Source organism: Stegodyphus dumicola, chromosome 9, assembly GCF_044657685.1.
Source record: "Stegodyphus dumicola isolate Sdum_Otavi_A_Nest chromosome 9, ASM4465768v1".
NCBI lineage: Eukaryota > Metazoa > Arthropoda > Arachnida > Araneae > Eresidae > Stegodyphus > Stegodyphus dumicola.
In genome coordinates, this window is record NC_140776.1 from 60497061 (window position 1) to 60510134 (window position 13074).

A 13074-nucleotide genomic window follows, 5' to 3' on the forward strand; every position below is an offset into this window, starting at 1 on the left:
ATAGCAATAGTAAAAAGCAACTACAAAATAACGCTTCACGCTATCATAATTGCTCATTTTCTTAAATATCAACAACTAAATAGTATTTCAACTAAAACACATAATGTAAACAAGAGTTTGCCCTATGTCCAAAAAAATTCAAAATTATCTATGAAAAATATGAGCGCATTGTGACGCAACCGTATCATTCGTATTTGAACAGCAACCGCATCATTCGTATTCGCATAGAAACCGCATCATTCGTACTCGAACAAACCGCATCGTACGACAGATGCGAGTAACGAAATGAATTTGTGAGTACCGAATCGGTACTTCCAGTCAACCAATGTACCCGTTACTCAGTAACGAATACATGCGGTTTGCTCCAGCTCTAGTATCATAAGTATGAAGTATTTTGCTGATCTTATACGTAAAGGATATAAAAACGCAGGAAACGTGCTGAATATGAAGATGTAATATTCCTTAAAACTGATTTCTTAAGAATTGAATGGATTTTTAATTTAAGATAAAATCTGAAAGTACAAGAAGAAATTTGGCTGAAATGCGGTTCAACGAGCGAAATAAACTGAAAATTTACATGCGATAACAGTATACAGTTCTGTAATTCTAGCACTCCGACGCGATATTTGTGTAAGTATCAAACATCTAGACAAATATTCTGAATTATGTAAGTCATGTCATTGACACTAATAAATACTATTTTTGGAACGGAACCATAGTAACTGGCATGGAAATTATTTGCATTTCTTGTTAATTAATAATACTAATCATCATCTGCAGATTTACAGTGGATCCCAAAAGTATTCCTACACTTTAAACTTTTGTAGATAAAGCGCTGTAGCCCGGAATTGAATTTGAATATAAAGCCCAGTATTTTTTCATATCTTCTCCATGCCATTTTAAATGAAAACAAACTTTTTCTTTTCTAAAATATTAACTTTTTTTTTTTTTTTTCTAAATTGAAAATGTAAGGAGGCATAGATAAAACACGACACAAAAGTGATCGTACACCCAAACATCTTCGTAAATTATCCTCTGCCACTTCATTTTTGCATTTTGTTGACATTTAAAAAATCATTTGGCTTGCATACTTCCTTGTAATTTATTTCGCTAAAGTGCAGAATCGCCCACTTATTTGATTGGCACTTTTTACAAGAGTAAGAAGAATTGGATTTTTGTCAATTTTCTTTGACATTTTAAGTGAAAATAAGTCGATGTGTAAATGGATAAAGTCGAGAGAGTGTGCAATGCCATTTTTGTGCAATTCTGGGATGTTTTTTAAGTGAAAATGGTTCGATGTGTACATGGATACCGAGTATGTGCAATTCTTAAAAACGCACCAAGCAGTGGGCGATTCTGCACTTTCCCCATTTGTTTAATGTCTAAAAATGGGTTGTAGTCATAAGGAAACAATGAATATCATTCAAAAATTGATCATGTTACATCATAAGGTTAGAAAATCGACCTGGGATATCACTAAATTAGTAAATTTATCCCAATTTACGGTGCAGTATGTGATCCCTTAAACCCCTTCGTGATGGATGGCATGCTGCTGAACAAAAAAACCCTCTGCAGATGGGTGTGTCATTTATGCGTCAGTCCCAAATGTTGCTAGCAGCTGGGTGATGCACTGGTCTTCCAGATGGGTGTGGCACTTTCAAACATAAACATTATTTTAGTTTTTTTAAATCATTAGATGGCACTACATGTCCATTACAGTTAGCTTATTTCAACATATACTTTGTTGACCTTGTGTCCTTCTGAAAGCTTTCAGATTTTACATTACGCCCAAAGGGGCGTTTTTTTAATGGTTTGTGTGTTAACTTTATTTATTAAATACAGTACAAAGTCCGTCATCGGGACTTCGGCGATTATGCATTATAGATCATGAATTTAAATCTGGTAAGATGACATGTGGAAATTATACAAGTAAAAATATGAAACCATTAAAAATATAAAATGAAAAATATGATTATAATATGAAACCGTAATAATATGAAAGCAATTAAGGATCTAAAGGGTATCAAAATTTACAAAAAAAAAAAAAAAAAAAGCTTAATATTTATTTGCTTACTTTATTAAACATTTCTTTCAATGTAAGTTGTTTAAAGTTGCTTTTTTTTTTTTTTTTTTTGTGCTAATACTTTCTCTTTAATTCTATAAACAGACATAATTTTTTGTTCAGTTACAAAGTTCCACTGTTTGTCCTGTAATTGCTGTGTCAAGAATACCGACTATTTTGTCAATCGAAATTTTTTCATTTTCAATAACCTCTCTGTCACTTTTTTCACTATCGGAAGTGGTATTTTCTGGATCTAGAACCAAACTACAGATTTCGCTGTCCGTTAATTGATTAATGATTGGGGCATTGTCGTCGCAAGGAAAAACTTCTGTTATATCATCTTCATTTATTACCGCTTCTCCACATTTCTTTACAAAATCCAATAGCTAGAAAATTTCACCTTTAGTTTGCGATGTCTGACAACCTTCAAATTCGCGGCTATCATCTTCATCGTCCTCACCATGAAATATAGTAGCTGGTCATAAGTTATGCCAAGCATTTTTTAACGTATCTGGAGACACATCCTCCCATGATCTTGCGATGCTCCACACAGCAGATTGTATGCTAAAAAATTTCAAAAAGTCTTGCGATTGTTCAAGAAATTTAACATAGATTTTTAAAAATGCTACTTTATATTTGCATTTCAGTGCATTCACTATTCTTATATCCATAGGCTGAAAGACAGACATATAATTTGGAGGGAAGAATAATACGGGTACATTATCTTTCACTAAAACTTTAAGTGAATTATGCACTGAACAGTTGTCAACAATCAGAACTATTTTTGAGTCGTCAAGTAAACCAACCAAGTTCACATGTCGCCAAGCCTTGGGTATAAAAATGATTTTCAAACCATTCATCAATGCTTGTGTCATCCATGCTCTTTTATTTGTGCGATATATAACGGGGGAAATCGTTACTCCTTTAAATGCTCGAGGTTGTGCATGTTTTCCGATTACGAAAATTTTGCACTTGTGCGTTTCTGCAGCAATTGCACACTCTAAAATTGTTAGTCTTGCTTTGGAATCTTTACCAGTAGGCAGCAGCCTTTTCTGTAGAGGTTGCCAAGGTATTTCACGGTACATATTGCCAGAAAAGACCATTTTCATCAGCATTGTAAATTTGTTCTGGTGACAATTGTTCACTAGTAAGGAGTTAAATGAATTCATCTGCAAATTGTTCAGGAGCTTCAGTAGCTTCAGTAGCAGGTGAAGCTTTTTCACCTGAAAATTTTTATTGTCTTATACCATCACGATTATTAAATTTGGTTAACCAACCTGTCGAATATGTGCACTCAGTGCTTAAGTTCATTTCTTCATGAAATATTTTGGCTTGAGCCATTAGCATTGGACCTGTCAATGGCATGCCCTCGCTGCGACGCTATCTGACCCATTCAATCATCGCTTTTAGCATAACGAACACCTTTTCTGTTATTCATTGCAAGTGGGGTGTTGGAATCCACAAAAAATTCGAAAAGTTCTCTTTTCTTTTTGCGTATGTCATATACAGTTGACTTTCCAATGTCATACTTCTCACATAATTTTCAGATGGATATGCCTTTATCCATTTTTTGCAGCAATGCCACTTTTTTGTTTAATGGACATCGAAACGTGCTTTCACTTTGTAGTTCCTTTGACAGCTCCAGAATTGGAAACTCTTTTTGACATCATCGAAAGTTCAAGCGTAATTTTTATAAAATTGCTCTAACAGTCTGCAAAAAAAATAATAAGCCGATCCAATTAGAAGATTAAGGAACAGCGCAATCTGCAACATTAACTGAAATGTCTTAGAATCGGTAAAGATAATTTTAGTCTACTACCATCTACATCCCAAAATGGCAGCCTATGAGAGAGGCGATTCTATTATTTTCATCGAAGAGTAGAAAAGTTAGAATGGCTTTCTGAGGAACACAACGGCAGTGGACAATGTTTGTTTACATTAGGAAGTTCAGAAAATTGCAAAGGTGGATTGCCTTAGTTTCTATGGTTACTTACAAGGAAATATTAGGCAGTTTTTTCGGTTTGCTGATAGAGGGCAAATAGACAATTTGCCTTTATAAATCCGCATTTATCTATTTAAACTTCAGAAGATTTAAGGTGAAGTGTGAAGTGACTATATTTAACACAACAGAACGCAATCTTAAGACTTGTAAATCTTTTAAAAAACAATACATCAATAATTAAAAATATTATTTATAGTTCATTATGAAAAACTTTTTATGAATGCATAGTTATCATATAATTAACAATTCATTCATACATTATTTCATTATTTATTATAATTAGAAGAGAAGATATTTTTTACAATAATATTTAAAATAATAAATTTTTTACAATAATGTGCTGTTATCAGTGGGGTTTTTAAGGCAATTTCCATTTGAAAAAGGAATAATGAATATTTGAATGAAGGGATACTTCATATGAGGTGCCCCATCATAGAGCGAAGATAGCAAATGTGTGGGATATTTTAACCCTTTAATGGTTTGACTCGGATTTTCTCGTTCTTTTATGCAAGCTCCTTAACGGTTTCTCCCGTAATATTGTCATTTTAAATATCTCCTTGAAAACGGATTGACCCGTCTTTTTGTTAGACTTAAAAGAAACGTCAAAAACAGATAGCCCGGATTTTTATCTCACTTTCACCCCCAAGTGCCTAAGGGGACAAGTGTCCCTCCAGCCCTGATGACAGTAGTTAACGAATGACCCTCAGTAGAGCAGGAAGTTTTATGATCAAGAAATCTTCTTGATGTTTTATGATAATGGCGACCTTACACTGGTTCTAAAGTAATAAGAAATTTGTTACCAGTTAGAAAGTTAATGGAAGAAGAAATAAGAATTTCTGTTTTAGATGCTGTTTAAGAAATAAAAAAAAAAAATAAAAAAAGGAGATTTTTTATAGAATAAGCTTTTATTTATAACTCAAATGATTAATAAATTAAAAAAAGAAAAGTAATTTAGCTATTGTTCTGCTATCGGAAGAGATTCAGGAATGTATGTATGCATGTCATGTGCATGTGTCTGTGTATTTATATGTGTGTAAACACATATATACATTCGTATGTATATATATGCACATACATGAACACATACACCCGTATATACATGCATACATACATACATACATTTTTTAATCCAATCCCGATAAGAGAAGAGTACCGTAATTTATTATATAGACTAATAAGAATAAGAGATTAAATAATATTCTTTACAAAATTCATTTACAAATTTATATCATGAATAATAAAAAAAAAGTCGCGCCCTATATATATTTTTGACATTGGAAATTGACTGTTTGATTTCGTTATTTAAGTGTCTGCACTTTTATAATCCTTGATATAAATTGCATATAAATTGAATATTGTAAAGAAGTTTAATTAATCTCTTGTTCCCATTAAAATATGGCATAAATTATTTTTTGCCTTTGGCTTACTAAGAATTTGATAAGTTTTGAATAAAAGATTATATTATAAAACTTTTTAAATTTTTATCTTTTTAATCTTAATAACTTACTTTCAATTGCAAAATCATTTTTCAAAAATTACTTAAATTTTTTTTCTTCCAATAAATACCTCAAATAATTGAAAACATTTTCTGACTTTTCACTCAGAAATCAGAAATTATGTTAAAAATATCATACAAATTTCAATTAAAAGAATATTTTACATCAGTGCAAACGTTAAAGTTTGGACATTTGTAGTTTGTCTTGCAAATAAAAAATCTGTGCAAAAATCGTGTCAACATTAAATTAAAAAAAATTTAATGTCATTTTATAAAATTTGTTTTACCATATTGTATTATCATCCGCAGTCAATATGTTTACAAAATTTGAACTCGATAGCTTATCAGGATGTAGTATAAAAATCTTCTGTTCATAGCCCCAAATGGACCTTCTGTTCATAGCCCCAAATACCATAAGTGAACTAAATATGTGCTACTTCTTTGCCGAAATATTATGCTGTTTGAAAGAGGTCATCAGAAGAAATTTCGCATATTTTTAATTATTTATATAACTACTTATACTTCATGCATTTTGCAGCAATTATTTCATTTAAAACATTTTTTTTTTTTTGCCTCTCCAACACTTAATGACCTTATCACTATTCTGATGAATCTCAACGGCTCTGAAAAACCAAACTTTGAGTAGGTTCTCATAATAAAAATACAACTGTTATGAGTAGAATTTATCACCCAATGGAACAGTTTGTGCTGATACATTAATAATAGCAGGACAGGTACAGCAAGATTTTACAGAACCTCTTGCTTTTAAGTGTCGCTTTCTATCCTCTTTTGGGTTACAAATTCCATTTCGATGGCAGCTATAATAAGACAGCTTGATGCCAATTTCTTTTTTTTTTTTCTGAAGAACTCTTGAGCATGAACAACGATTGATTTTCTTTTCAATTTTTTTTTTCCACTCAATAAATTCTTCTTCGGAGTATAATGGGAATTCCAAGAATTTCAACAAAATACTATGATGCTCCTGTAAATGATCATGTAGGTTCGATATAATCCTGAACTTTCTATTACACATAACACAGAGCTGATTACATATCAGATCAGGTTCTTCAGAATGCACATTTTGCATATGAGAATATAAGCTTTTTCGTTGCATAAACGTTGTTTGACACTTTTCATAAACAATCGGATCCACTGGTTCTGAGAATGGCCGTTTAGTTGGCCATGGAAAGGGCTGTTGTATTATTAAACGTTTTTCAGATATAGCGATCGAAAAGAAATTCAGACATAGTGATCGAAAATATCCTGTATTTACTTTCTGTTGTAGTAAGAGCACATGTGCAAGACCTTCCCTACTCGCCGATGAAAATAATAGAATCGCCTCTCTTGTAGGCTGCCGTTTTGGAATGTAGATGCTAGTATTTTTAGCCTAGCTTATGCCATCCATTATACCTTAAACATGCATGTATAAAGCATACAAAAAAAAAGTTTGTGTCTTTGAGTTCCTCCGGATAATGGACTTCCGTATTACGGACTTTGTACTGTATAATGTTCGCACTTAAACCAGAAAATTCAGTTTAACAGCAATATTTCAAAATAATTTTATGATGAGTTTATCATTAGAATTTCCGATACACAGTTTCGCACACTGGAGGTAAAAATGTTTTTCCTGTACAATATTGCCATTGCTCACACTGAAATCGTTGAGTTTGTTAATCAAAAATTCATTAAAGTTTTAAAAAATATGAAATCGATAATAAAACAAATTTCCAATTCCAAATTAGGGCTCCCAGATGCCCATATTGGATTATTCAAAATTTGATGGCTCTAGGTACCATTGTTTTTTTACAATACGAAAAACTTGCATACATTGATGCAGATTCTTCATTATTTAAATTCTTTAAATATAATGCAGGGCTCTAATATTTGGTGGCAACAATTTAAAAAGTGAAACGAACATTTAAAATTTTCAACACAAAATGCCGAAACAAAATTAATAGCCCTTCTGGGCTTATGCCTTTTGGGTTAAAACCCAGTTGACGTGCAGTTGGCTTCACATGATATAAACATTGAACAGTTTCTGATGCCTCAAATTTGTTTTTTGTTTTTTACCTATGAGAAGACTGGGAGTGGAGCTATGGCTTTTGGAACTCTGCTTTGTATCATCTTCTTTAGATAGCAGACGTAAGATTTTTGCACTAGGTAAGAGAGTTAAACTAATAGTATGATACTAATTCAGAAGTCAGACAACAAAAATCAGCATTATATTTTCAAATTTTCACAACATTATATTTTGAATTTAATGTGAAAATTTGAAAGTATAATGCTGATTTTTGTTGTTTGACTTCTGAATTAGTATTTGTTCAGCGTGATGTTGTGTCTTAATTAATAGTATGATGTCTAAGAGAAAGAAGTTTTTAATGGAAGAAAAGTATATTCAAATTGTAAAGCCTTTGAATGTTCATTCGAGCCCATGAGTGACTATTCTGACACCGAAAACTCTAGATTTAAGTGAAAATAATGATTTTGATATCGAAATTTTCTCGGAAACTGAATTGGAAGTTTGTTTTGCTTTCACCTCATAATCCAGCTGAACTGTGGCAATCCGTCATGGACTCAATCTGTTAAGCAAACGAAGCCTTATGAGTTTACAGGAATTGCAGAAGTAATCTTAATTCAAAGTTATGTGAATGAAATTGATTTTTTCCGATAATCTAATGAACATGACAGTTAAAGAAACTAATAATTTCTATGAACAACAGAGGAGTGAAAATCCATTTTCATCCAAAATCAACCTGCTCCTCTTAGATGGGCCTAAAATGAGGGGATTAATTAGTATGCTGTGATGGAATTAAAAAGTTCGACCTGAAAATGTGTTTCGTAACTAATGAAATGATAGCGACTAGACTATCACACATTGTCTTCTTTCTGAATCATTTATACAGAGCCAGATTTAGACTTGATAAGACCCTAAGCTCACCCGTGTGGTGACCGGGTGTGAAAGAATAGTCCCAGTGTAGCTCATGCATGATGTAAAAGGTGACTAAAATGGGTACCCAATGTCTGGGGGTATAGCCGTGCACTCTGCTCTGGGGATTATATCAGAGAATGGTCCTTCAGGTTGGGGGTTGGGTGTGGGGTCAACTACCCCACCCGGTAAAAAATCTAACTGTTAAGAAATCCAAAGATAGAATTAGCCGGACTGCTTCTACTGGAAAACGGACTTGGAAATTGCCTATGGACTTGAAAATGGCCTAAGGACCTTTCGTTTTGGAACCTGGAATGTCCGAACACTGCACTACAGTAGGGGACTGCAATTTCTTATAGAAGAATTTGACAAATATAATATGGATCTACTTGCCATCCAGGGAAATGCGGTGGCTTGGGGAAGGTACCATTGAGAATAGAAACCACACAGTTTACTATAGCTGTGATGTGAAAAAACGTATTTTTGGTACTGGTTTCTTATTGAACAAAAGTTTAAAACACTGAGTTATTGATTTTGTTCCTAAATCACCCCGACTTTGCAAAATTTGGTTAAGGGAAAGTTTTTTAATTATAGTAGTATCAATGGACATGCACTTATAGAGGACAAGGAAGAGGAAGAGAATGAAATTTTTTATGAGGAACTTTCTATGTTATACAGATCTTTTCCCAAGCATGACATTAAAATTGTTATGGGAATGTTATGAATGCTAAGAAAGAGGTAAGAAATGGGTAAAGAGGATGAATTTAGACCAACATTTGGAAAGCATGGCTTACATGATAATACTAATGACAATGGACAACAATTAGTACTTTTTGCTGCTGAACACGACATGATAATTTCAAGCACTGTGTTCAGCCACAAGAGAATACATAAGATGACTTTGCACTCGCCTGGAATCAAATTGATCATGTACTTATCGAGTCTAGGCATTCTTCGGATATCCAGGATGTTAGAACTTATCAAGGTGCCACCTGTGATTCCAACCACTTTTTGGTTATTGCTAAACTAATTGCTAAAATCTCAAATGTCTAAAAGATACAGGGAGAGAGGCAAAAAATGTTTGATTGTGAAAAGCTGAAAAATGAGGCAATTGAACGAAATTTCCAGTCCTCACTCGGGAGAACTAAGATCTAAAAACATGGCTGAACTGGAAACCGTAGGAAATGAGTTTGCTCAAAGACTCTGTCATATGCTCAGCTGACAACACATTGGGATATATGGAAAAACCCAAACCAAGGGATTGGTTTGATCATGAATGCTTCCGTTAACACAGGCAAAAACAGCTGCTTATAAAAATATGTTCCAAAAGTGACATTCAAGACTCTCTCTGGAGGAATATAAGAGATCTAGAATACAGGAGAAGATCCATCAGCTTAAGAAAATACTTTTTCACGATGACCTATTTAAGGATGTTGAAATTCTGAGGGAGTCCAATGAAAGCCATGCTTTCTATTGGGAAATTAATCTTGGCCGCAAAGATTTTAAGCCTAGAACCACTGCCTGTAGAGACAAAAACAACATCATCCTAAATGATAGAAAAGAGGTACTTCACAGGTGGAAGGAGCACTTCAGTAACTTGTTGAATGACCATATGTGGGATGGGTCTTTAACCTACCCAACTACCTCTGTAAACACCGATAGTATCCCGCCATCATCTTTGGCAGAAGTTAGAGAAGGAATTAAAATGCTAAAAAATAACAAGGCCCCAGGCCTTGACTCTATTACTTCAGAACTTATTAAACGTGCTGCAGGTCAAAACAATTAAGAAAATACATCACCTCATCGAATCAGTTTGAAACCATGAGAGAATTTGCAATACCTGAAAAACTTATAAATTTGGTCACCATTACTCTTACTGATACAAAACTTAGGGTTAAAATCCAGAATAATCTTTCTGAGCCTATTGTTTCAAATGGGCTCAGACAGGGTGATGCACTGGCCTGCTTGCTTTTTAACCTTGCCCTCCAAAAAATCATAAAAGACTCCAACATTAATACTTGTGTAACTCTCTTTAACAAGTCTATTCAGATTTTTGCGTTTGCTGATGATATCGACATAGTCACACACACTGCCGAGTCATTTAGAGATGCTTTTACATTTTAAGAGGCTGCAGCCAGAAAAATGCATCTAGCAATCAACCAAAATAAAACTAAATACATGCTATGTGGTAATAACAGCAGCCCCTATTTTGAAATTGGGAATAACAAATTTGAAACTATTAGCAAATTTAAATATTTAGGATAAGAAGTTAATACTCTCAATGATTTAATGCCTGAGATCCATAGTAGAGTCACAGATGCTAACGGATGTTTTTTCAGTCTCAAAAAATACTTGAAGTCTAGCTTCACTAGCAGAAAAACTAGCTTCACTAGCAGAAGATTTTAATTTACAAAAGCTTAATCAGACCCATTCTTATATACTGTGCTGAGACCTGGGCAATGACAGAGAAAGCTCAAAGTATCATTTCTGTCTTTGAAAGAAAAATTTTGAGAAGTATTTTTGGTGGCATAAAATGTAACAATATCTGGAGAAGAACTAACTCTGAACTCCATAAATCTTTTAAAGAAATAAATATAGTAAAATATATAAGGTGTGTGTAAATACATAATGTGTGATTATGGCAAAGCCTCGAGGGCTATCTGCCTAAGGGTAGGGATGCCTTTGTAGAGGACTTTCTAAAGGAAACTGGCTTGTATACACGTTACACATAGGGAAAACCATGAAATGCCCATGCAGCCAGCCCATTTGTGGGATTCGAACTTCGGACCGAAGTACTAGTGTTTAGTGACTTTACCGCTTGGCTGCTGGTGGGCAAAATATATAAGGATTCAGAGAATTAAATGGGCAGGACACCTGTGCAGAATGGATGAAAATTGAGTAACTAAAAAGATCTTCTCGGCCAGATCATTTGGCACCCGAAAAAGAGGGAGACCTAAAATTAGGTGGCTCGACCAGTTGGAAACACACTTAAGAATTTAAAAAATAACCAATTGGATGTCCATGGCCAGGGATAGAAGAGCTGGGAATTCAATTCTGAGGAAGGCAAGGACCCATCCTTGACTGTCTGGCTATTGAAGAAGAAGAAGAAGGCCCTAAGCTATTTGAGATATGGGGCCTTTTATGTCTATTACAGTCAAAAGTCGTTAATTCCGACACCCATAATCCGGAATGATCTATAATCCGGACCTCAAAGCTACAAACTTTCTGCGCGGTCTGCGCGTAAGACCTTTACGGCTGCGAATATGCATGTGCGCATGCGCATAATACGTTTACACTTGTGCGTTTAATGTATAACGGACAGTATAAGCTAAGTTAAAATTATCTAATTCAGTTAATGTTGCAGATCGCATTGTTCCTTAATCTTCGAATTGGATCTGGCTTATTATTTTTTGCAGACTGTTAGAACAATTTTATAAAAGTAAGCTTAAACTTTCGATTATGTCAAATAGAATTTCCGATATATATTTACTAATATGTAAAGGATCTACAAAACGAAAGTATGTTTCGAAGTCCATTAAAAAAAAAGTGGAATTGCTGCAAAAAATGGATAAAGGCATATCCTTCGTTTCTCCAACCATTCCGAAATCTGTTTATCAATTTCACGCTGCTCTGCGGCGGTGGGGGGGGGAAACGCCGAAACGCTGTGGCGTGCAATGAATTGGGAGTTAATCTGTCAGCACTTTCCTTATCTTCAGGGCAGATGTTCTTATTTTAGTTGGCTTATAATTCCTTACTAAATGTAGTATTTCATCTCGATGTACTCCGTCTTTGATATGATTTAAATCAAATTCCTCGTCATTATAATTCACTTCCGATAAAGAAGAAAGTGACACAGAGGTTATTGAAAACGAAAAAATTTCGATTGACAAATTAGTCGGTATTCTCGACACAGCAATTATAGGATGTGAACAGCGGAACTTTGTACTGAAGAAGAAATTATATCTGTTTATAGAATTAAAGAGAAAGTATTATAACATAAAACGAAGCAACATCAACAACTTACATTGAAAGAAATGTTTAATAAAGTAAACAAATAAATATTAAGCTTTTTTTTTTTGTAAATTTTGATACCCTTTAGATCATAAATGTTCTTTATTTCATAAATTATGGTTTCATATTTTTAATTTTATAATTTCTGCAGGCCATCTTACCGGATTTAAACTGATGATCTATAATCCGGAAAAATCGATAATCCGGAATCGCCGAAGTCTCAACGAGTCCGGATTAACGACTTTTGACTGTATAATATATTTAATACTATTTATACTATATTTTAATTTGTTGGGGGCCCTCAAGAAAATGGGGGGCCATGAGCTATACCTTGTGTAAATCCGCCCCTGCATTTATGCTATATAATATTTGATCATATATTTTATTATTTTTTATATATGTTTACATATAGTATTAAGTAAGTTTTTTACAACATTTTATCAAGATGAGTCAAATATTTTATTTTACATTTAGATTTTAATTAAAATATGTCCAGAATCTTTTGACATTCTGTATTTATATTACTGTTAGATACCATTACAAAAAAAATCAAAACAGTTATTTAAAAAAAAATTTAA

General features: G+C 33.5%; 1 protein-coding gene across 4 annotated transcripts in view; it reads left to right on the forward strand.

The window, feature by feature from the left end:
- Nucleotides 1-237: 237 nt before the first annotated feature.
- The window catches only part of LOC118201174 (KICSTOR complex protein kaptin-like), a 54498-nt gene continuing 41661 nt past the window's right edge, over nucleotides 238-13074 (forward strand). For 2 of the 4 annotated variants that reach the window (XM_035373224.2, XM_035373221.2), the window contains exon 1: nucleotides 240-630. The gene's annotated coding sequence lies outside the window, so the exon portion shown is untranslated. Of the gene's footprint in view, nucleotides 631-13074 lie in introns of all 4 variants that reach the window. The other 2 variants (XM_035373223.2, XM_035373220.2) reach the window with 2 other exon arrangements.